At 48.0% G+C, this 25926-nt stretch overlaps 3 long non-coding RNA genes across 3 annotated transcripts in view; all 3 read right to left on the reverse strand.

The window, feature by feature from the left end:
- Positions 1-1444: 1444 nt before the first annotated feature.
- Positions 1445-23971, reverse strand: LOC310884036. Its single transcript, XR_014573993.1, has 2 exons — positions 23844-23971; positions 1445-1546 (listed from the first exon to the last, which is right to left on the reverse strand). It is a non-coding gene; the product is annotated as an uncharacterized lncRNA (long non-coding RNA).
- LOC310884034 lies at positions 9241-16175 on the reverse strand. Its single transcript, XR_014573991.1, has 2 exons — positions 15982-16175; positions 9241-9409 (listed from the first exon to the last, which is right to left on the reverse strand). It is a non-coding gene; the product is annotated as an uncharacterized lncRNA (long non-coding RNA).
- Positions 23971-25926, reverse strand: part of LOC310884033 — a 209266-nt gene continuing 207310 nt past the window's right edge. The window contains exon 2 of the long non-coding RNA XR_014573990.1: positions 23971-24717. This is a non-coding gene — a long non-coding RNA (uncharacterized lncRNA). The remainder of the gene's footprint in view (positions 24718-25926) is intronic.

Below are 25926 nucleotides of genomic sequence, written 5' to 3' on the forward strand. Positions count from 1 at the left end.
CAGAGAGTGCACTGGCACCACTGGGGATGCACTGCAGTGAGACCAGAGAGTGCACTGGCACCACTGGGGATGCACTTCAGTGAGTCCAGAGAGTGCACTGGCACCACTGGGGATGCAGTACAGTGAGTCCAGAGAGTGCACTGGCACCACTGGGGATGCAGTACAGTGAGTCCACAGAGTGCACTGGCACCACTGGACATGCAGTGCAGTGAGTCCAGAGAGTGCACTGGCACCACTGGGGATGCACTTCAGTGCCTCCAGAGAGTGCACTGGCACCACTGGGGATGCAGTGCAGTGAGTCCAAAGACTTCACTGGCACCACTGGGGATGTAGTGCAGTGACTCAAGAGAGTGCACTGGCACCACTGGGGATGCAGTGCAGTGAGTCCAGAGAGTACACTGGCACCACTGGTGATGCAGTGCAGTGAGTCCAGCGAGTGCACTGGCACCACTGGGGATGCAGTGCAGTGAGTGCAGAGAGTGCACTGGCACCACTGGGGATGCACTTCAGTGAGTTCAGAGAGTGCACTGGCACCACTGGGGATGGGTTTCAAGCCAACTGCATTAACCGCTCATGCTTCTTTCTTATGAGACGTTAGTAAACCAATTACATAGCCTTGTCAAGACTAAATCACAGGTAAAAATCCTGTACATCTCATGTGGCCAACCACTCCCAACTAGGATTCCAAGAACCAGGAGGTTCGGTGAAAATAGGGCTAGTGCTATTAGAGGGGTGATTATTAGGGTAAGCCCTAAGCTGTCTTTAATGGAGAAGTATGGGTGGAATGGGATTTTGTCGCAGTCTGATACGATTCCTAGTGGGTTATTTGAGCCCGATTCGTGTAGGAAGGTTAGGTGGACTAGGGTGATTCCTGCAATTAGGAAGGGCAGTAGGAAGTGGATGGCGAAGAATCGGGTTAAGGTTGGATTGTCTACTGAGAATCCTCCTCAGGCTCATTCTACTAGAGTTTGCCCAATGTACGGGATGGCTGAGAATAGGTTGGTGATTACGGTGGCCCCTCAGAATGACATTTGTCCTCATGGTAGGACATACCCTACGAAGGCAGTTGCTATTAGGGTGAGTAGGAGGATTACTCCTGTGTTTCAGGTTTCTTTGTATAGGTAGGAGCCGTAGTAGAGGCCTCGTCCGATGTGTAAGTAGATGCAGATAAAGAAGAGCGAAGCACCGTTGGCGTGGAGGTTGCGGATGAGCCATCCGTACTGGACGTCTCGGCATGTGTGAGCTACTGAGGAGAAGGCGAGTGAAGTGTCTGCGGTGTAGTGTATGGCTAGTAGCAGGCCTGTTAGGATTTGTGTGGCTAAGCAGATGGCTAGAAGGGAGCCGAAGTTTCATCAGGCAGAGATGTTGGAGGGGGCGGGTAGGTCGATTAGGGAGTTGTTGATTATTTTTAGTAGGGGATGGGATTTGCGGATGTTAGGGGCCATTAGTGAGTCTGTGTGTTATTAGGATTATTACCAGGATGGAGAGGGCGAAGGATCCTAGGTAGGCCTTAATTAGCCCTGTGTGTATTGAGGTTGCGGCTTTGCTTGCGGCTACTTGTAGTTCAGCAAGGCCCTCTGGCCCTATTTTTTTGAGTCAGGAGAGGTCGATCAAGTGTAGGGCAATGTTTTGTCCCTTTTCTAGTAGGTTTTTGGAGAAGAATCGGTGTACTAGGGGGTTGAAGTACCCTAATGCAGAGGAGAAGTTTATGAGGGGGTTTGGTTTGGGGTGAGTGAGGGTGTGTGTTATGTTCGATAGTTCTAGGGCTAGGATGATTCCTAGGATTGTTATGAGGATGGCAGCGGTTTTGGTGATAAGGGGTATGGTTATTGGGGGGGTTTTGGTTGGTGTGATGAAAGAGGTAATGATTATTCCTGCTGTAATGCTGCCTAGGGCGAGTCGGGTTAGGGGGGCGGTGATTAGTGGGTTGTTTTCGTTTATTGATACTATTGGGGGGATTCGGGTTTGTCCAGCTTGGACTAGGATGGTTATGCGGATGCTGTAGGTTGCGGTGAATGCTGTGGCTATAAGGGTTAGGAGTAGGGCTCAAGTATTTAGGTATGATGTGTTTAAGCTTTCGATGATGAGGTCTTTTGAGTAGAATCCGGCTAGGAATGGGGTTCCTATCAGCGCCAGGTTTCCGATGGTTAGGCAGGAAGTAGTGACTGGGAGTATTTTCTGTAGGCCTCCTATCTTTCGGATATCTTGTTCTCCGTTTAGGTTGTGGATGATAGACCCTGAGCATAGGAATAGTATGGCTTTAAAGAAGGCATGGGTTGAGATGTGTAGGAAGGCTAGTTGTGGGAGGTTTAGTCCGATAGTGACTATTATTAGTCCTAGTTGGCTGGATGTTGAGAAAGCAATGATTTTTTTGATGTCATTTTGGGTTAGGGCGCATGTGGCAGCGAATAGGGTTGATAGAGCACCTAGGCATAGGCAGGCAGTTAGGGCTGTCTGGTTGGTGGCTAGCAGGGGGTGCATGCGGATGAGCAGGAAGATTCCGGCTACTACTATGGTACTGGAGTGCAGTAGGGCTGATACTGGGGTGGGGCCTTCTATTGCTGCGGGCAGTCATGGGTGGAGTCCAAATTGGGCGGATTTTCCTGCGGCTGCGAGGATTAATCCTATGAGGGGGAGGATTGGGGTTTGGTGGGGGTGTACGGCTTGTTGGATCTCTCAGGTGTTGAATGTTGAAGCTAGTCATGCTATGCTCAGGATCAGTCCGATGTCTCCGATTCGGTTGTAGATTACGGCTTGTAGGGCGGCGGTGTTGGCATCTGCTCGGCCTTGTCATCAGCCGATGAGAAGGAAGGACATGATTCGTACTCCTTCCCAGCCTACGAATAGGAGGAATATGTTGTTTGCGGTTGTTAGGAGGAGTATGGCGACTAGGAATGTCAGTAGGTAGGTGAAAAATTTTGTTACGTATGGCTCTGAGGCCATGTATCATATGGCGAATTGTAGGATTGATCATGTTACAAATAGGGCGATTGGAAGAAATGTTATTGAGTATTGGTCTATTTTTAGGCTCAGGGGGATTTTAAAGTTTATAATGAATTTTCACTCCCAGTGGCAGGTGACAGATTCTACTCCCGAGTAGATGAATGCGGTTGTAGGGGCTAGGCTAATTAGGAATGCGGTTTTAACAGCGCGGGTGGTGGCTTGTGGGGTGTTTTTAAAGTTTTTAAATAGAAATGGCAGGATGATTGGGGTTAGGAGGATTGTCAGCGTGAGTAGTGTGAGGGAGTTGATTAGTAGTGTGGGGTTCACTCCTTTTACTTGGATTTGCACCAAGATGGGTGGTTCCTAAGACCAGTGGATTGCTGTTATCCTTTAAAAGTAAGGGGGCTGAGGTTTTAGGCTCAGATGTAAGAGTTAGCAGCTCTTGTTGGTTAAACCCTCCCCTCGGCAGGTAAGAAGGTTTGAACTTCTATTCTTAGAATCACAGTCTAATGTTTGGTTTAAACTATACTTGCATGAGGGGATTCCGGAGATCAGTTCGGGTTTGAGGATTAGGAGGAATATTGGGATAATGTGGAGTGTTATGAGCAGGTGTTCTCGCGTGGTTGAGTTTTGCATAGATGTGATGTGGGAGGGGATTGAGCCTCGTTGGGTCATTAGTAGTATGAATAAGGTGTAGGAGGCGGTTAGTAGGGTTGCGATTCCTGTTAGGATGATCGTGAAGGCAGATCAGTTGAATAAGGTGATTATAATGGTTAGCTCTGCTATGAGGTTTGTTGTTGGGGGTAAGGCTATGTTTGTTAGATTGGCCAGCAATCATCAGGTAGCTATGAGTGGTAGGAGAGGTTGTAGGCCTCGTGTGAGTAGTAGAATTCGGCTGTGCGTACGTTCATAGTTTGTGTTGGCTAGGCAGAATAGTATGGAGGAAGTTAGTCCATGGGAAATTATTAGGATCATTGCCCCTGAGAATGATCAGTGGGTTTGGATTATTCCTGCGGCGATAACTAGGCCTATGTGGCTAACGGATGAATAAGCGATTAGTGATTTTAGGTCTGTCTGTCGTAGGCAGATTGAGCTAGTCATTAGGGCGCCTCATAGGGCCAGGGTTAGGAAGGGGTAGTGCAGGAGGTTGGACAGTGGGCCCATAAATAGAGTGACTCGTATAATTCCGTATCCTCCTAGCTTTAGTAGTAGGGCGGCGAGGAGTATTGAGCCTGCGATGGGTGCTTCTACGTGGGCTTTTGGCAGTCAGAGGTGTAGGCCGTATAGTGGGGCTTTTACTATGAATGCTATGAGCAGTGCTAGACCTGATAGTATTCCTGTCCATGAGGTGGATAGGGTTGGGTGGGTTAGTTGTAGGGTTGGCAGGTGCAGGGTGCCAATTTTCACGTATAGGTGTATGATTGTGATTAGCAGGGGTAGAGAGCTTACTAGCGTGTAGAATAGCAGGTAGATGCCAGCGCTTAGGCGTTCTGGTTGGTTCCCCCATCGGGTGATTAAGATTAGGGTGGGAATGAGGGTTGCTTCAAATGAGATGTAAAATAGTGCTAGTTCTGTGGTGGAAAAGGCTAGTAGGATGAATGGCTGGACTGCGACTAAGGTTGAGATAAAGATTCGTTTGCGTTGTAGGGGTTCTTGTTGCAGGTGGTTTTGGCTTGCTATGATTATGAGTGGGAGTAGTCAGCAGGATAGTACTAGGAGGGGGGATGAGATTTGGTCAATTCCTGTTCAGTTGGATAAAAATTTGTAGGGGTAGTAGGTTGGGATTAATCACTGTAGGCTTAGGGCAGCGATTAGGAGGCTGTATAAGGTGGCGTTAGTCCATAGAAATTTTGGTGGAGACAGCAGGGCTGTTGGAAGAAGTATGATTGTGGGTAGGATGATTTTTAGCATTGCAGGAGGTTTAGGTTGTGTAGATGGTCGGAGCCATGTGTGCGGGTGGAGGCTACTAGGATGGCCAGGCCTGTGCCCGCCTCACACGCTGAGAAGGTTAGCATGAGAATTGGTACCATGGTGAATGAGGAGACTTGGTTTTCGATGGATCATATTGATAGGCCTACGAATATCGATAATATTATGCTTTCAAGGCATAGTAGGGCGGATACTAGGTGGGTTCGGTGGAAGGCTAGTCCTAGTCCGCTGAAAATGAAGGCTGAGTAGAAGCTTAAATGTAGGGGCGACATAAGAAAGTTACAGGGTTGGCTGTAATCTGCTGGGTCGAAACCAGCTATCTTTTTGGTTAGACTAACTTTCTGTTATTCTGCTCATTCTAGGCCCCCTTGAATTCACTCGTAGGCCAGTCCGAGTGTTAGGAGAAGGAGGATCACTACAGTTCAGGTGAGGGTCATTAGGGGGGATTGGAGTTGGACGGCTCATGGCAGGGGGAGTAGGAGGGCGATTTCTAGGTCGAATAGGACGAACAGGATGGCTACTGAGGAAGAATCGGACTGAGAATGGTAATCGAGCAGATCCAAGTGGGTCGAATCCACATTCGTACGGTGAGAGTTTCTCTGAGTCGGGGTTTATTTGGGCGAGTCAGAAGTTTAATGCGGTTAGGGCGGCGCTTAGGATTGATGATAGGGCGAATATGAACATGAGTGCGTTCATTGCTCTCCTCTGGGTTTATACCAGATTCTAGAGATTGGAAGTCAATTGTAATTAATATACTAGAAGAGCAAGATCCTCATCAGTAGATGGTTATGTAGAGGAATAGTCAGATGACGTCTACGAAGTGTCAGTATCAGGCTGCTGCCTCGAATCCGAAGTGGTGGTCTGATGTAAAGTGGAACTTGATCAGTCGGAAGAGGCAGACGGTCAGGAAGGAGGATCCGATGATTACGTGGAGTCCATGGAATCCAGTGGCAACGAAGAAGGTAGATCCGTAGACGCTATCGGCGATTGAGAATGGGGCTTCGTGGTATTCTATTGCTTGTAGGGCTGTGAAGTAGAATCCCAGGAGGATCGTTAGGGTTAGGGCGTGGATGGCGTGTTTTCGGTTTCCTTCTGTGATGCTGTGATGGGCTCACGTTACGGTAACGCCTGAGGCTAGTAGGATGGCTGTGTTTAGTAGGGGGACTTCTATCGGGTTGAGTGGTTTAATTCCTGTTGGGGGTCATTGGCCTCCTAGTTCTGGGGTTGGGGCCAGGCTCGAGTGGAAGAACGCTCAGAAGAACCCTAAGAAGAAGAATGCTTCGGATGTGATGAAAAGGATTATGCCGTATCGTAGGCCTTTTTGGACTGTGGGAGTGTGATGGCCTTGGAAGGTGCTTTCTCGTACAATGTCTCGTCATCATTGGAGTATTACTAGGAGTATTGAGATGAGGCCTAGGGTTAGTAGTATGGATGAGTTGTAGTGGAATCACATGATTAATCCTGAGGTTGTGAGTAGGGCGGCGGCTGCCCCGAAGATTGGTCAAGGGCTTGGGTCAACTATGTGGTATGAGTGTGCTTGGTGTGCCATTAGATGTTTTCTTGTAAGTATAGGCTTAGAAGGAGCACGAAGACGTAGGCCTGGATTATGGCTACTGCTACTTCTAGGATGGTTAGGAGTAGTAGGATGATTATTGTTAGGATGGATACTGCAGGAAGGGTGGGTATTAATGCAATGGAGGCTGTAGAGATGAGTTGGATGAGTAAGTGTCCTGCTGTAAGGTTGGCTGTAAGGCGGACTCCGAGGGCTAGGGGGCGGATTAGTAGGCTGGTTGTTTCGATCAGGATTAGTGCGGGGATTAGGGGTGTAGGGGTACCTTCGGGTAATAGGTGGGCTAAAGAGGCTGATGGTTGGTTTCGTAGGCCTGTTAGTAGTGTGGCGAGCCATAGTGGGAAGGCTAGGGCTATGTTCATAGATAGTTGGGTGGTTGGGGTGAATGTATATGGAAGGAGGCCTAGAAGGTTGATTGTAAGAAGTATGATTATTAGGGATGTAAATATTATGGCTCATTTGTGGCCATTTTTGTTGAGTGGGACTATTAGTTGTTTTGTGATTAGGTGAAGGAGTCATGTTTGGATAGTAGAAAGGCGGTTGTTGATTCATCGGTTGTTTGGGGACGGGAATAGTAGGGCTGGGAAGAGTAGGGATAGTAGGATTAAGGGGATGCCAAATAGATTGGGGCTGGAAAATTGGTCAAAGAAGCTTAGGTTCATGGTCAGGATCATGGTGTGGGTTTGGTAGTGAGGGAGGTCTTATTTGATGGGGGGTTGGTTGTGGTGAAGGCTAGTAGTTTTGGTTGGATGAGGAGTGCTAGGGTTAATCAGGTTATAATTATGATTGAAAATCATGGTGCGGGGTTAAGCTGTGGCATATCATTAAGGAGGGGGAAGTCCCTCTTTGGCTAGCTTAAAAGGCTAGTGCTGTTGCATAGCTTCTTAATGATTAGGATGATGATAGAAGGGACGATCAGGCCTCGAAATGTGGGAGTGGGGTTGATTCTACTACAATGGGTATGTAGCTGTGATTAGCCCCGCAAATTTCTGAGCATTGTCCGTAAAAAATCCCAGGCCGGGTGGTAATGAATGAAGTTTGGTTTAGTCGGCCTGGGATTGCGTCTGTTTTAACTCCGAGCGTTGGGACTGCTCAGGAGTGGAGTACGTCTCCTGCAGTAATGATCACGCGGATGGGGGATTCTATTGGGATAACTACGCGGTGGTCAACTTCTAGCAGTCGGAAGTGGCCGTTGGGTAAGTCTGGGGTGGGCACTATGTAGGAGTCGAATGATAGGTCTTTGAAGTCTGTGTATTCGTAGCTTCAGTATCATTGGTGGCCGATGGCTTTTAGGGTGAGGTCTGGTTCATCGATTTTGTCCATTATGTAGAGGATTTGTAGGGATGGGAGGGCGAGGAGTACCAGGACGATAGCAGGTAGGATTGTCCAGATCAGCTCTACTTCTTGGGCGTCTACAGCATTGGACGAGAGTTTTTCTGTTAGTATGTGGGCTAAAAGGTAGAGAACTAGGCTGCAGATAGCTAGGGCAACGATTAGGGCGTGGTCGTGGAATTCAACGAGTTCTTCTATGATGGGTGATGAGGCGTCTTGGAATCCTAGTTGGGAGTGGTTGGCCACATGAGATGTACAGGATTTTTACCTGTGATTTAGTCTTGACAAGGCTATGTAATTGGTTTACTAACGTCTCATAAGAAAGAAGCATGAGCGGTTAATGCAGTTGGCTTGAAACCAGCATGTGAGGGTTCGATTCCTTCCTTTCTTGTACTTGGACGAAGGCCGGTTCCTCGAAAGTATGGTATGGGGGAGGGCAGCCGTGGATTCATTCAACGTTTGTGGTAGTTAGTTCTGGTTGTAGGACTTTTCGTTTGGCCGGAAAGGCTTCTCAGATGATGAATATTAGTATGATTACGGCTACTATTGAGATTAGGGAGCCGATGGAGGAAATGGTGTTTCATAGTGTGTAGGCGTCGGGATAGTCCGAGTATCGTCGGGGTATTCCTGCTAGGCCTAGGAAGTGCTGGGGGAAGAACGTTAGGTTTACTCCTGTAAATATTACCCCGAAGTGGGCTTTTGCTCATGTTTGGTGTAGGGTAAACCCAGTGAGTAGTGGGAATCAGTGAGTAAATCCTGCTAGAGGCCATCCTAGTATAGGTAGAAGGTAAGTAAGGCCAATTTGGGGCTGTAAACTAGGATGATGGCGATTCAGCCTAAGTGGGAGATGGACGAGAAGGCTAGGATTTTGCGTGTTTGTGTTTGGTTCAGTCCTATTCAGCCTCCTAGTGCTGTTGAGGCTAGGGCCATGGCGGTGAGTAGAGCTGGGTCGAGGGATTTGGATGTTAGTAGGAGCAGGGTTAGTGGGGGGAATTTTATGAGGGTCGAGAGTAGCAGGGCTGTTATTAGTGGCGATCCTTGTAGTACTTCTGGGAATCAGAAGTGAAATGGCACTAGGCCCAGTTTAATAGCGATTGCTGCTGTCAGTAGTAGACAGGAGGTTGGGTGGTTTATTTGTGTGATGTCTCATTGGCCAGTGACTCAGGCATTGGTTATGCTAGAGAATAGGACCAGGGCGGAAGCAGCTGCTTGGGTTAGGAAGTATTTCGTTGCGGCTTCTACTGCTCGTGGGTGGTGGGATTTGGCAATTAGGGGAATGATGGCTAGTGTGTTGATCTCCAGTCCTGTCCAGGCCAGAACTCAGTGGTTGCTGGAAATTGTGATTGTGGTGCCCAAGATGAGGCTGAAGGTTATGATTGGGGTCGCGTAAGGGTTCATTAGTAGAGGAGGGGGTTAAACCATCATTTTCGGGGTATGGGCCCGATAGCTTGATTAGCTGACTCTACTAGAAAATAATATAAGGGAAGTATGGAGAATTTTGATTTCTCTTGTGTGGGTTCAATTCCTACTTTTCTAAGGTCAACAGGAAATGAGAGGGCTGTTATACCTCTATGTTCACTTTATCATAGTGACCCTTTGTAGTTCAGGCACATTTCCTTATGTAAGGAGGTAGGCCTGCATAGCAGATAGGTATGCTGATGTGTCAGAGGCACAGAGCTAGTGTGAGGGGTAGGAAGTTTTTTCATAGTAGGTGCATTAGTTGGTCATATCGGAATCGTGGGTATGAAGCTCGGACCCATAAGAAACCAGAAGATAGTAGGAGGACTTTTGTGGCTAGGATGACGGGGAATAGTTCTGTGGGTGGCCCTAGGGCGCTTGGGTTTAGGAATATGATGGCTGTAAGTGTATTTATTAGCATAATGTTCGCATATTCAGCTAGGAAGAATAAGGCGAAGGGTCCTGCGGCGTATTCAACGTTAAACCCTGAGACTAGCTCAGATTCACCCTCTGTGAGGTCAAAAGGAGCTCGGTTTGTCTCTGCTAGGGTGGATACGTATCATATTATTGCTAGGGGTCATGAGGAGAAAATGAAGTATAGAGGCTCCTGTGCGACGGCAAAGGAGCTGAGTGTGTAGCTTCCGCTTAGTATGATTATTGATAGCAGGATTATGGCCAGTGTCACTTCGTATGAAATGGTCTGTGCTACTGCCCGTAGGGCTCCGATTAGTGCGTATTTTGAGTTCGAGGCTCAGCCTGATCATAGGACTGAGTAGACGGCTAGGCTTGACATGGCTATTAGGAAGAGAACTCCGAGGTTTAGATCTGCTAGGGGAAATGGGAGTGGTAGTGGTGCTCAAGTGGTGAGGGCTAGGACAAGGGCTAGTATTGGTATCAGAATGAATAGAAGTGGGGAAGAGGTAGAGGGTCGGATGGGCTCTTTGGTAAATAGTTTCAGTCCGTCCGCAAATGGTTGAAGTAGGCCAAAAGGCCCGACAACGTTAGGGCCTTTGCGGGATTGTATGTAGCTTAGGATTTTCCGTTCTACTAGGGTTAGGAAGGCTACGGCAATCAGGATTGGGATGATGTATAGGAGGGATATAATGAGGCAGCTTAGTGTTGTTATTTGAATCATGGGTGAAGCTAGGGAGAGGATTTGAACCTCTGGGGAAAGGGCTTAAGCCTTCTGCACTTGCCGGGCTCTGCCACTCTAGCTGGTCCTTTTCTAGGATTGAAAGTGGTGGGGGAAGGCCCTCTTCACGGTTTAGTTGGTTTCACTGCTTAGAGGGGGGGGGGCGTGCTTGTGGTATTGGCCCCACTTTCCCGGTCCTTTCGTACTGGGGAGAGTGTGTCATAGATAGAAACCGACCTGGATTGCTCCGGTCTGAACTCAGATCACGTAGGACTGTTAATCGTTGAACAAACGAACCCTTAATAGCGGCTGCACCATTAGGATGTCCTGATCCAACATCGAGGTCGTAAACCCCCCTGTCGATATGGGCTCTTGAGGGGGATTGCACTGTTATCCCTGGGGTAGCTTGGTCCATTAATCAATTATATTGGGTCTGGTCACTGTTAGCACTTTGAGGGGTAGCTCTAGGTAAAGAGGTATGGTCTTGTTTTTGGAGGATTTGTTCTCCTCCAAGGTCGCCCCAACCGAAAAATATCGACCAGGCTCTGCGATGGTAGTGGCCCCAGTGGGGTTGATTGAGGATTCGCGGTGGTCGTTGATTTTTAAGTTCCACAGGGTCTTCTCGTCTTATGTTCACATCCCCGCTTTTGCACGGGGAGATCAATTTCACTGATTATCTGTGAGAGACAGTTAAGACCTCGTTTAGCCATTCATACAAGTCTCGATTTATGGGACAATTGATTGCGCTACCTTTGCACGGTTAGGATACCGCGGCCGTTAAACCTAAGTCACCGGGCAGGCATCACCTTCAATACTTGTTTAATTTGCTGAAGGCTATGTTTTTGGTAAACAGTCGGGCCTTATTAATTTGCCGAGTTCCTTTCACAGATTTTAATCGCTCTTATAGGCGCTCCTGAGTCGGGTTAACAGGGTTAGTTAATACGTGGTCTTGTAGGGGTTTTTGTATCTGTCTAGGTCTGTTAATAATGTTTCTATGTAAGCTTGCGCCGTTAGAGGGGTGTGGCCCTGTACATGAGGGGCCTAGGATGATTCCTAGGATTGTTATGAGGATGGCAGCGGTTTTGGTGATAAGGGGTATGGTTATTGGGGGGGGTTTGGTTGGTGTGATGAAAGAGGTAATGATTATTCCTGCTGTAATGCTGCCTAGGGCGAGTCGGGTTAGGGGGGCGGTGATTAGTGGGTTGTTTTCGTTTATTGATACTATTGGGGGGATTCGGGTTTGTCCAGCTTGGACTAGGATGGTTATTCGGATGCTGTAGGTTGCGGTGAATGCTGTGGCTATAAGGGTTAGGAGTAGGGCTCAAGAATTTAGGTATGATGTGTTTAAGCTTTCGATGATGAGGTCTTTTGAGTAGAATCCGGCTAGGAATGGGGTTCCTATCAGCGCCAGGTTTCCGATGGTTAGGCAGGAAGTAGTGACTGGGAGTATTTTCTGTAGGCCTCCTATCTTTCGGATATCTTGTTCTCCGTTTAGGTTGTGGATGATAGACCCTGAGCATAGGAATAGTATGGCTTTAAAGAAGGCATGGATGAATGCTCGTTGGACATAGCACAAAACAACAAATCATTAAGCGCAACCCCTGCGCTTCACAAACTAAACCAGTAAACTTTCGCTAACCACCATGTAGCATAAACCTTCATCGCCCAATCCCAGCAAACTACCTCTAAAACTCCATTAATCATCCCTTCCATGACATCATCGGAACGATGTACATATACACACAAACACATACAAAATAACTTAAACTTATTAGAGAAACTCCAGTACTAAAAATAGTAAACACAAGCAATAATTTCATATACTTCACTCTCACTCACCACTCAACTATCAGCTAACCACACCCCCGTCCACATAGCTTAACACAAAGCATGGCACTGAAGTTGCCAAGATGGCATAAAACATGCCTGCGGACAAAAGACTTAGTCCTAACCTTACGGTTGGTTTTTGCTAAATATATACATGCAAGTATCCGCGCCCCAGTGTAAACGCCCTCGACCACCTACCCCCATACAGGCCTTGAGGAGCGGGTATCAGGCACACCCAAGTAGTAGCCCAAGACGCCTCGCTAAGCCACGCCCCCACGGGTATTCAGCAGTAATTAACATTAAGCAATGAGTGCAAACTTGACTTAGTTATAGCAACAGCCTAACTTCAAGGGTTGGTAAATCTTGTGCCAGCCACCGCGGTCATACAAGAAACCCAAATCAACCGTCCTATTGACACGGCGTAAAGAGTGGTAAAATGCCTATCCTAGCTAACTAAGATCAAAATGCAACTGAGCTGTCATAAGCCCAAGATGCACCTAAACACACCATTAAGATGATCTTAGGAACTAACGACTGATTTAAACCCACGAAAGCCAGGGCCCAACCTGGGATTAGATACCCCACTATGCCTGGCCCTAAATCTTGATACTTACTTTACCGAAGTATCCGCCAGAGAACTACGAGCACAAACGCTTAAAACTCTAAGGACTTGGCGGTGCCCCAAACCCACCTAGAGGAGCCTGTTCTACAATCGATAATCCCCGATTAACCCAACCACCCCTTGCCAACACAGCCTACATACCGCCGTCGCCAGCCCACCTCGAATGAGAGCACAACAGTGGACACAATAGCACCCCGCTAATAAGACAGGTCAAGGTATAGCCTATGGAGTGGAAGAAATGGGCTACATTCCCTATTCATAGGGCACACGGAAAGAAGCGTGAAACCACTTCTGGAAGGCGGATTTAGCAGTAAAGTGGGACAATAGAGCCTACTTTAAGCCGGCCCTGGGGCACGTACATACCGCCCGTCACCCTCCTCAGAAGCCACATCCCACATAACTAATACCATAAATACGCTGAAGATGAGGTAAGTCGTAACAAGGTAAGTGTACCGGAAGGTGTACTTAGAATATCAAGACGTAGCTATAACACCAAAGCACTCAGCTTACACCTGAAAGATATCTACTAGACCGGATCGTCTTGAAGCCCCCCCTCTAGCTCAACCACACAAATAGTACACCAAAACTAAAGAATTTACTAAACTAATTAAAGTAAAGCATTTTACAGTCTTAGTATAGGCGATAGAAAAGACACTTAGACGCGATAGAGACCCCAGTACCGTAAGGGAAAGATGAAATAGCAGTGAAACAATCAAAGCGACAGACAGCAAAGATCAACCCTTGTACCTTTTGCATCATGGTTTAGCGAGAACAACCAAGCAAAGTGAACTAAAGTTTGCCCCCCCGAAACCCAAGCGAGCTACTTTCAAGCAGTTAAAGAGAGCGAACCCGTCTCTGTTGCAAAAGAGTGGGATGACTTGTCAGTAGAGGTGAAAAGCCAACCGAGCTGGGTGATAGCTGGTTACCTGTGAAACGAATCTAAGTTCCCCCTTAATCCTCCCTACCGGACATCCTGAACCCTAATGAGATGATTAAGAGCTATTTAATGGAGGGACAGCTCCATTAAAAAAGGACACAACCTCGACTAGCGGATAATTCTTACTACTGATCCTACCGTGGGCCCTAAAGCAGCCATCAAAAAAGAGTGCGTCAAAGCTCCACCACCTAAAAATACCAAAATAAGATGATTCCCTTATCACAAACAGGTCAACCTATGAATATAGGAGAATTAATGCTAAAATAAGTAACTCAGGGCCACACCCCTCTAACGGCGCAAGCTTACATAGAAACATTATTAACAGACCTAGACAGATACAAAAACCCCTACAAGACCACGTATTAACTAACCCTGTTAACCCGACTCAGGAGCGCCTATAAGAGCGATTAAAATCTGTGAAAGGAACTCGGCAAATTAATAAGGCCCGACTGTTTACCAAAAACATAGCCTTCAGCAAATTAAACAAGTATTGAAGGTGATGCCTGCCCGGTGACTTAGGTTTAACGGCCGCGGTATCCTAACCGTGCAAAGGTAGCGCAATCAATTGTCCCATAAATCGAGACTTGTATGAATGGCTAAACGAGGTCTTAACTGTCTCTCACAGATAATCAGTGAAATTGATCTCCCCGTGCAAAAGCGGGGATGTGAACATAAGACGAGAAGACCCTGTGGAACTTAAAAATCAACGACCACCGCGAATCCTCAATCAACCCCACTGGGGCCACTACCATCGCAGAGCCTGGTCGATATTTTTCGGTTGGGGCGACCTTGGAGGAGAACAAATCCTCCAAAAACAAGACCATACCTCTTTACCTAGAGCTACCCCTCAAAGTGCTAACAGTGACCAGACCCAATATAATTGATTAATGGACCAAGCTACCCCAGGGATAACAGCGCAATCCCCCTCAAGAGCCCATATCGACAGGGGGGTTTACGACCTCGATGTTGGATCAGGACATCCTAATGGTGCAGCCGCTATTAAGGGTTCGTTTGTTCAACGATTAACAGTCCTACGTGATCTGAGTTCAGACCGGAGCAATCCAGGTCGGTTTCTATCTATGACACACTCTCCCCAGTACGAAAGGACCGGGAAAGTGGGGCCAATACCACAAGCACGCCCCCCCCCTCTAAGCAGTGAAACCAACTAAACCGTGAAGAGGGCCTTCCCCCACCACTTTCAATCCTAGAAAAGGACCAGCTAGAGTGGCAGAGCCCGGCAAGTGCAGAAGGCTTAAGCCCTTTCCCCAGAGGTTCAAATCCTCTCCCTAGCTTCACCCATGATTCAAATAACAACACTAAGCTGCCTCATTATATCCCTCCTATACATCATCCCAATCCTGATTGCCGTAGCCTTCCTAACCCTAGTAGAACGGAAAATCCTAAGCTACATACAATCCCGCAAAGGCCCTAACGTTGTCGGGCCTTTTGGCCTACTTCAACCATTTGCGGACGGACTGAAACTATTTACCAAAGAGCCCATCCGACCCTCTACCTCTTCCCCACTTCTATTCATTCTGATACCAATACTAGCCCTTGTCCTAGCCCTCACCACTTGAGCACCACTACCACTCCCATTTCCCCTAGCAGATCTAAACCTCGGAGTTCTCTTCCTAATAGCCATGTCAAGCCTAGCCGTCTACTCAGTCCTATGATCAGGCTGAGCCTCGAACTCAAAATACGCACTAATCGGAGCCCTACGGGCAGTAGCACAGACCATTTCATACGAAGTGACACTGGCCATAATCCTGCTATCAATAATCATACTAAACGGAAGCTACACACTCAGCTCCTTTGCCGTCGCACAGGAGCCTCTATACTTCATTTTCTCCTCATGACCCCTAGCAATAATATGATACGTATCCACCCTAGCAGAGACAAACCGAGCTCCTTTTGACCTCACAGAGGGTGAATCTGAGCTAGTCTCAGGGTTTAACGTTGAATACGCCGCAGGACCCTTCGCCTTATTCTTCCTAGCTGAATATGCGAACATTATGCTAATAAATACACTTACAGCCATCATATTCCTAAACCCAAGCGCCCTAGGGCCACCCACAGAACTATTCCCCGTCATCCTAGCCACAAAAGTCCTCCTACTATCTTCTGGTTTCTTATGGGTCCGAGCTTCATACCCACGATTCCGATATGACCAACTAATGCACCTACTATGAAAAAACTTCCTACCCCTCACACTAGCTCTGTGCCTCTGACACATCAGCATACCTATCTGCTATGCAGGCCTACCTCCTTACATAAGGAAATGTGCCTGAACTACAAAGGGTCACTATGATAAAGTGAACATAGAGGTATAACAGCCCTCTCATTTCCTGTTGACCTTAGAAAAGTAGGAATTGAACCCACACAAGAGAAATCAAAATTCTCCATACTTCCCTTATATTATTTTCTAGTAGAGTCAGCTAATCAAGCTATCGGGCCCATACCCCGAAAATGATGGTTTAACCCCCTCCTCTACTAATGAACCCTTACGCGACCCCAATCATAACCTTCAGCCTCATCTTGGGCACCACAATCACAATTTCCAGCAACCACTGAGTTCTGGCCTGGACAGGACTGGAGATCAACACACTAGCCATCATTCCCCTAATTGCCAAATCCCACCACCCATGAGCAGTAGAAGCCGCAACGAAATACTTCCTAACCCAAGCAGCTGCTTCCGCCCTGGTCCTATTCTCTAGCATAACCAATGCCTGAGTCACTGGCCAATGAGACATCACACAAATAAACCACCCAACCTCCTGTCTACTACTGACAGCAGCAATCGCTATTAAACTGGGCCTAGTGCCATTTCACTTCTGATTCCCAGAAGTACTACAAGGATCGCCACTAATAACAGCCCTGCTACTCTCGACCCTCATAAAATTCCCCCCACTAACCCTGCTCCTACTAACATCCAAATCCCTCGACCCAGCTCTACTCACCGCCATGGCCCTAGCCTCAACAGCACTAGGAGGCTGAATAGGACTGAACCAAACACAAACATGCAAAATCCTAGCCTTCTCGTCCATCTCCCACTTAGGCTGAATCGCCATCATCCTAGTTTACAGCCCCAAATTGGCCTTACTTACATTCTACCTATACTAGGATGGCCTCTAGCAGGATTTACTCACTGATTCCCACTACTCACTGGGTTTACCCTACACCAAACATGAGCAAAAGCCCACTTCGGGGTAATATTTACAGGAGTAAACCTAACGTTCTTCCCCCAGCACTTCCTAGGCCTAGCAGGAATACCCCGACGATACTCGGACTATCCCGACGCCTACACACTATGAAACACCATTTCCTCCATCGGCTCCCTAATCTCAATAGTAGCCGTAATCATACTAATATTCATCATCTGAGAAGCCTTTCCGGCCAAACGAAAAGTCCTACAACCAGAACTAACTACCACAAACGTTGAATGAATCCACGGCTGCCCTCCCCCATACCATACTTTCGAGGAACCGGCCTTCGTCCAAGTACAAGAAAGGAAGGAATCGAACCCTCACATGCTGGTTTCAAGCCAACTGCATTAACCGCTCATGCTTCTTTCTTATGAGACGTTAGTAAACCAATTACATAGCCTTGTCAAGACTAAATCACAGGTAAAAATCCTGTACATCTCATGTGGCCAACCACTCCCAACTAGGATTCCAAGACGCCTCATCACCCATCATAGAAGAACTCGTTGAATTCCACGACCACGCCCTAATCGTTGCCCTAGCTATCTGCAGCCTAGTTCTCTACCTTTTAGCCCACATACTAACAGAAAAACTCTCGTCCAATGCTGTAGACGCCCAAGAAGTAGAGCTGATCTGGACAATCCTACCTGCTATCGTCCTGGTACTCCTCGCCCTCCCATCCCTACAAATCCTCTACATAATGGACGAAATCGACGAACCAGACCTCACCCTAAAAGCCATCGGCCACCAATGATACTGAAGCTACGAATACACAGACTTCAAAGACCTATCATTCGACTCCTACATAGTGCCCACCCCAGACTTACCCAACGGCCACTTCCGACTGCTAGAAGTTGACCACCGCATAGTTATCCCAATAGAATCCCCCATCCGCGTGATCATTACTGCAGGAGACGTACTCCACTCCTGAGCAGTCCCAACGCTCGGAGTTAAAACAGACGCAATCCCAGGCCGACTAAACCAAACTTCATTCATTACCACCCGGCCTGGGATTTTTTACGGACAATGCTCAGAAATTTGCGGGGCTAATCACAGCTACATACCCATTGTAGTAGAATCAACCCCACTCCCACATTTCGAGGCCTGATCGTCCCTTCTATCATCATCCTAATCATTAAGAAGCTATGCAACAGCACTAGCCTTTTAAGCTAGCCAAAGAGGGACTTCCCCCTCCTTAATGATATGCCACAGCTTAACCCCGCACCATGATTTTCAATCATAATTATAACCTGATTAACCCTAGCACTCCTCATCCAACCAAAACTACTAGCCTTCACCACAACCAACCCCCCATCAAATAAGACCTCCCTCACTACCAAACCCACACCATGATCCTGACCATGAACCTAAGCTTCTTTGACCAATTTTCCAGCCCCAATCTATTTGGCATCCCCTTAATCCTACTATCCCTACTCTTCCCAGCCCTACTATTCCCGTCCCCAAACAACCGATGAATCAACAACCGCCTTTCTACTATCCAAACATGACTCCTTCACCTAATCACAAAACAACTAATAGTCCCACTCAACAAAAATGGCCACAAATGAGCCATAATATTTACATCCCTAATAATCATACTTCTTACAATCAACCTTCTAGGCCTCCTTCCATATACATTCACCCCAACCACCCAACTATCTATGAACATAGCCCTAGCCTTCCCACTATGGCTCGCCACACTACTAACAGGCCTACGAAACCAACCATCAGCCTCTTTAGCCCACCTATTACCCGAAGGTACCCCTACACCCCTAATCCCCGCACTAATCCTGATCGAAACAACCAGCCTACTAATCCGCCCCCTAGCCCTCGGAGTCCGCCTTACAGCCAACCTTACAGCAGGACACTTACTCATCCAACTCATCTCTACAGCCTCCATTGCATTAATACCCACCCTTCCTGCAGTATCCATCCTAACAATAATCATCCTACTACTCCTAACCATCCTAGAAGTAGCAGTAGCCATAATCCAGGCCTACGTCTTCGTGCTCCTTCTAAGCCTATACTTACAAGAAAACATCTAATGGCACACCAAGCACACTCATACCACATAGTTGACCCAAGCCCTTGACCAATCTTCGGGGCAGCCGCCGCCCTACTCACAACCTCAGGATTAATCATGTGATTCCACTACAACTCATCCATACTACTAACCCTAGGCCTCATCTCAATACTCCTAGTAATACTCCAATGATGACGAGACATTGTACGAGAAAGCACCTTCCAAGGCCATCACACTCCCACAGTCCAAAAAGGCCTACGATACGGCATAATCCTTTTCATCACATCCGAAGCATTCTTCTTCTTAGGGTTCTTCTGAGCGTTCTTCCACTCGAGCCTGGCCCCAACCCCAGAACTAGGAGGCCAATGACCCCCAACAGGAATTAAACCACTCAACCCGATAGAAGTCCCCCTACTAAACACAGCCATCCTACTAGCCTCAGGCGTTACCGTAACGTGAGCCCATCACAGCATCACAGAAGGAAACCGAAAACACGCCATCCACGCCCTAACCCTAACGATCCTCCTGGGATTCTACTTCACAGCCCTACAAGCAATAGAATACCACGAAGCCCCATTCTCAATCGCCGATAGCGTCTACGGATCTACCTTCTTCGTTGCCACTGGATTCCACGGACTCCACGTAATCATCGGATCCTCCTTCCTGACCGTCTGCCTCTTCCGACTGATCAAGTTCCACTTTACATCAGACCACCACTTCGGATTCGAGGCAGCAGCCTGATACTGACACTTCGTAGACGTCATCTGACTATTCCTCTACATAACCATCTACTGATGAGGATCTTGCTCTTCTAGTATATTAATTACAATTGACTTCCAATCTCTAGAATCTGGTATAAACCCAGAGGAGAGCAATGAACGCACTCATGTTCATATTCGCCCTATCATCAATCCTAAGCGCCGCCCTAACCGCATTAAACTTCTGACTCGCCCAAATAAACCCCGACTCAGAGAAACTCTCACCGTACGAATGTGGATTCGACCCACTTGGATCTGCTCGATTACCATTCTCAGTCCGATTCTTCCTCAGTAGCCATCCTGTTCGTCCTATTCGACCTAGAAATCGCCCTCCTACTCCCCCTGCCATGAGCCGTCCAACTCCAATCCCCCCTAATGACCCTCACCTGAACTGTAGTGATCCTCCTTCTCCTAACACTCGGACTGGCCTACGAGTGAATTCAAGGGGGCCTAGAATGAGCAGAATAACAGAAAGTTAGTCTAACCAAAAAGATAGCTGGTTTCGACCCAGCAGATTACAGCCAACCCTGTAACTTTCTTATGTCGCCCCTACATTTAAGCTTCTACTCAGCCTTCATTTTCAGCGGACTAGGACTAGCCTTCCACCGAACCCACCTAGTATCCGCCCTACTATGCCTTGAAAGCATAATATTATCGATATTCGTAGGCCTATCAATATGATCCATCGAAAACCAAGTCTCCTCATTCACCATGGTACCAATTCTCATGCTAACCTTCTCAGCGTGTGAGGCGGGCACAGGCCTGGCCATCCTAGTAGCCTCCACCCGCACACATGGCTCCGACCATCTACACAACCTAAACCTCCTGCAATGCTAAAAATCATCCTACCCACAATCATACTTCTTCCAACAGCCCTGCTGTCTCCACCAAAATTTCTATGGACTAACGCCACCTTATACAGCCTCCTAATCGCTGCCCTAAGCCTACAGTGATTAATCCCAACCTACTACCCCTACAAATTTTTATCCAACTGAACAGGAATTGACCAAATCTCATCCCCCCTCCTAGTACTATCCTGCTGACTACTCCCACTCATAATCATAGCAAGCCAAAACCACCTGCAACAAGAACCCCTACAACGCAAACGAATCTTTATCTCAACCTTAGTCGCAGTCCAGCCATTCATCCTACTAGCCTTTTCCACCACAGAACTAGCACTATTTTACATCTCATTTGAAGCAACCCTCATTCCCACCCTAATCTTAATCACCCGATGGGGGAACCAACCAGAACGCCTAAGCGCTGGCATCTACCTGCTATTCTACACGCTAGTAAGCTCTCTACCCCTGCTAATCACAATCATACACCTATACGTGAAAATTGGCACCCTGCACCTGCCAACCCTACAACTAACCCACCCAACCCTATCCACCTCATGGACAGGAATACTATCAGGTCTAGCACTGCTCATAGCATTCATAGTAAAAGCCCCACTATACGGCCTACACCTCTGACTGCCAAAAGCCCACGTAGAAGCACCCATCGCAGGCTCAATACTCCTCGCCGCCCTACTACTAAAGCTAGGAGGATACGGAATTATACGAGTCACTCTATTTATGGGCCCACTGTCCAACCTCCTGCACTACCCCTTCCTAACCCTGGCCCTATGAGGCGCCCTAATGACTAGCTCAATCTGCCTACGACAGACAGACCTAAAATCACTAATCGCTTATTCATCCGTTAGCCACATAGGCCTAGTTATCGCCGCAGGAATAATCCAAACCCACTGATCATTCTCAGGGGCAATGATCCTAATAATTTCCCATGGACTAACTTCCTCCATACTATTCTGCCTAGCCAACACAAACTATGAACGTACGCACAGCCGAATTCTACTACTCACACGAGGCCTACAACCTCTCCTACCACTCATAGCTACCTGATGATTGCTGGCCAATCTAACAAACATAGCCTTACCCCCAACAACAAACCTCATAGCAGAGCTAACCATTATAATCACCTTATTCAACTGATCTGCCTTCACGATCATCCTAACAGGAATCGCAACCCTACTAACCGCCTCCTACACCTTATTCATACTACTAATGACCCAACGAGGCTCAATCCCCTCCCACATCACATCTATGCAAAACTCAACCACGCGAGAACACCTGCTCATAACACTCCACATTATCCCAATATTCCTCCTAATCCTCAAACCCGAACTGATCTCCGGAATCCCCTCATGCAAGTATAGTTTAAACCAAACATTAGACTGTGATTCTAAGAATAGAAGTTCAAACCTTCTTACCTGCCGAGGGGAGGGTTTAACCAACAAGAGCTGCTAACTCTTACATCTGAGCCTAAAACCTCAGCCCCCTTACTTTTAAAGGATAACAGCAATCCACTGGTCTTAGGAACCACCCATCTTGGTGCAAATCCAAGTAAAAGGAGTGAACCCCACACTACTAATCAACTCCCTCACACTACTCACGCTGACAATCCTCCTAACCCCAATCATCCTGCCATTTCTATTTAAAAACTTTAAAAACACCCCACAAGCCACCACCCGCGCTGTTAAAACCGCATTCCTAATTAGCCTAGCCCCTACAACCGCATTCATCTACTCGGGAGTAGAATCTGTCACCTGCCACTGGGAGTGAAAATTCATTATAAACTTTAAAATCCCCCTGAGCCTAAAAATAGACCAATACTCAATAACATTTCTTCCAATCGCCCTATTTGTAACATGATCAATCCTACAATTCGCCATATGATACATGGCCTCAGAGCCATACGTAACAAAATTTTTCACCTACCTACTGACATTCCTAGTCGCCATACTCCTCCTAACAACCGCAAACAACATATTCCTCCTATTCGTAGGCTGGGAAGGAGTACGAATCATGTCCTTCCTTCTCATCGGCTGATGACAAGGCCGAGCAGATGCCAACACCGCCGCCCTACGAGCCGTAATCTACAACCGAATCGGAGACGTCGGACTGATCCTGAGCATAGCATGACTAGCTTCAACATTCAACACCTGAGAGATCCAACAAGCCGTACACCCCCACCAAACCCCAATCCTCCCCCTCATAGGATTAATCCTCGCAGCCGCAGGAAAATCCGCCCAATTTGGACTCCACCCATGACTGCCCGCAGCAATAGAAGGCCCCACCCCAGTATCAGCCCTACTGCACTCCAGTACCATAGTAGTAGCCGGAATCTTCCTGCTCATCCGCATGCACCCCCTGCTAGCCACCAACCAGACAGCCCTAACTGCCTGCCTATGCCTAGGTGCTCTATCAACCCTATTCGCTGCCACATGCGCCCTAACCCAAAATGACATCAAAAAAATCATTGCTTTCTCAACATCCAGCCAACTAGGACTAATAATAGTCACTATCGGACTAAACCTCCCACAACTAGCCTTCCTACACATCTCAACCCATGCCTTCTTTAAAGCCATACTATTCCTATGCTCAGGGTCTATCATCCACAACCTAAACGGAGAACAAGATATCCGAAAGATAGGAGGCCTACAGAAAATACTCCCAGTCACTACTTCCTGCCTAACCATCGGAAACCTGGCGCTGATAGGAACCCCATTCCTAGCCGGATTCTACTCAAAAGACCTCATCATCGAAAGCTTAAACACATCATACCTAAATACTTGAGCCCTACTCCTAACCCTTATAGCCACAGCATTCACCGCAACCTACAGCATCCGCATAACCATCCTAGTCCAAGCTGGACAAACCCGAATCCCCCCAATAGTATCAATAAACGAAAACAACCCACTAATCACCGCCCCCCTAACCCGACTCGCCCTAGGCAGCATTACAGCAGGAATAATCATTACCTCTTTCATCACACCAACCAAAACCCCCCCAATAACCATACCCCTTATCACCAAAACCGCTGCCATCCTCATAACAATCCTAGGAATCATCCTAGCCCTAGAACTATCGAACATAACACACACCCTCACTCACCCCAAACCAAACCCCCTCATAAACTTCTCCTCTGCATTAGGGTACTTCAACCCCCTAGTACACCGATTCTTCTCCAAAAACCTACTAGAAAAGGGACAAAACATTGCCCTACACTTGATCGACCTCTCCTGACTCAAAAAAATAGGGCCAGAGGGCCTTGCTGAACTACAAGTAGCCGCAAGCAAAGCCGCAACCTCAATACACACAGGGCTAATTAAGGCCTACCTAGGATCCTTCGCCCTCTCCATCCTGGTAATAATCCTAATAACACACAGACTCACTAATGGCCCCTAACATCCGCAAATCCCATCCCCTACTAAAAATAATCAACAACTCCCTAATCGACCTACCCGCCCCCTCCAACATCTCTGCCTGATGAAACTTCGGCTCCCTTCTAGCCATCTGCTTAGCCACACAAATCCTAACAGGCCTGCTACTAGCCATACACTACACCGCAGACACTTCACTCGCCTTCTCCTCAGTAGCTCACACATGCCGAGACGTCCAGTACGGATGGCTCATCCGCAACCTCCACGCCAACGGTGCTTCGCTCTTCTTTATCTGCATCTACTTACACATCGGACGAGGCCTCTACTACGGCTCCTACCTATACAAAGAAACCTGAAACACAGGAGTAATCCTCCTACTCACCCTAATAGCAACTGCCTTCGTAGGGTATGTCCTACCATGAGGACAAATGTCATTCTGAGGGGCCACCGTAATCACCAACCTATTCTCAGCCATCCCGTACATTGGGCAAACTCTAGTAGAATGAGCCTGAGGAGGATTCTCAGTAGACAATCCAACCTTAACCCGATTCTTCGCCATCCACTTCCTACTGCCCTTCCTAATTGCAGGAATCACCCTAGTCCACCTAACCTTCCTACACGAATCGGGCTCAAATAACCCACTAGGAATCGTATCAGACTGCGACAAAATCCCATTCCACCCATACTTCTCCATTAAAGACAGCTTAGGGCTTACCCTAATAATCACCCCTCTAATAGCACTAGCCCTATTTTCACCGAACCTCCTGGTTCTTGGAATCCTAGTTGGGAGTGGTTGGCGACATGAGATGTACAGGATTTTTACCTGTGATTTAGTCTTGACAAGGCTATGTAATTGGTTTACTAACGTCTCATAAGAAAGAAGCATGAGCGGTTAATGCAGTTGGCTTGAAACCCATCCCCAGTGGTGCCAGTGCACTCTCTGAACTCACTGCACTGCAGCCCCAGTGGTGCCAGTGCACTCTCTGCACTCACTGCACTGCATCCCCAGTGGTGCCAGTGCACTCTCTGGACTCACTGCAGTGCATCCCCAGTGGTGCCAGTGCACTCTCTGGACTCACTGCACTGCATCCCCAGTGGTGCCAGTGCACTCTCTGGACTCACTGCAGTGCATCCCCAGTGGTGCCAGTGCACTCTCTGGACTCACTGAAGTGCATCCCCATTGGTGCCATTGCACTCTCTGGGCTCACTGCACTGCATCCCCAGTGGTACCAGTGCACACTCTGGACTCACTGCACTGCATCCCCAGTGGTGCCAGTGCACTCACTGGACACACTGTACTGCATCACAGGTGGTGCCAGTGCACTCTCTGCACTCACTGCACAGCATCCCCAGTGGTGCCAGTGCATTCACTGGACTCACTGGACTGCATCACCAGTGGTGCCAGTGCACTCTCTGGACTCACTGCACTGCATCCCCAGTGGTGCCAGTGCACTCTCTGGACTCACTGCACTGCATCCCCAGTGGTGCCAGTGCAGACTCTGGACTCACTGCAGTGCATCCCCAGTGGTGCCAGAGCACTCTCTGGACTCACTGCACCGCATCCCCAGTGGTGTCAGTACACTCTCTGGACTCACTGCAGTGCACCCCCAGTGGTGCCAGTGCACTCTCTGGACTCACTAAACTGCATCACCAGTGGTGCCAGTGCACTCTCTGGACTCACTGCACTGCATCCCCAGTGGTGCCAGTGCAATCTCTGGACTCACTGCACTGCATCCCCAGTGGTGCCAGTGCACTCTCTGGACTCACTGCAGTGCATCCCCAGTGGTGCCAGTGCACTCTCTGGACTCACTGCAGTGCATCCCCAGTGGTGCCAGTGCACTCTCTGGACTCACTGCACTGCATCCCCAGTGGTGCCAGTGCACTCTCTGCACTCACTGCACTGCATTCCCAGTGGTGCCAGTGAAGTCTCTGGACTCACTGCACTGCATCCCCAGTGGTGACAGTGCACT

The sequence above is a fragment of the Anser anser genome (assembly GCF_964211835.1).
Source record: "Anser anser genome assembly, chromosome: 19".
Classification (NCBI taxonomy): domain Eukaryota; kingdom Metazoa; phylum Chordata; class Aves; order Anseriformes; family Anatidae; genus Anser; species Anser anser.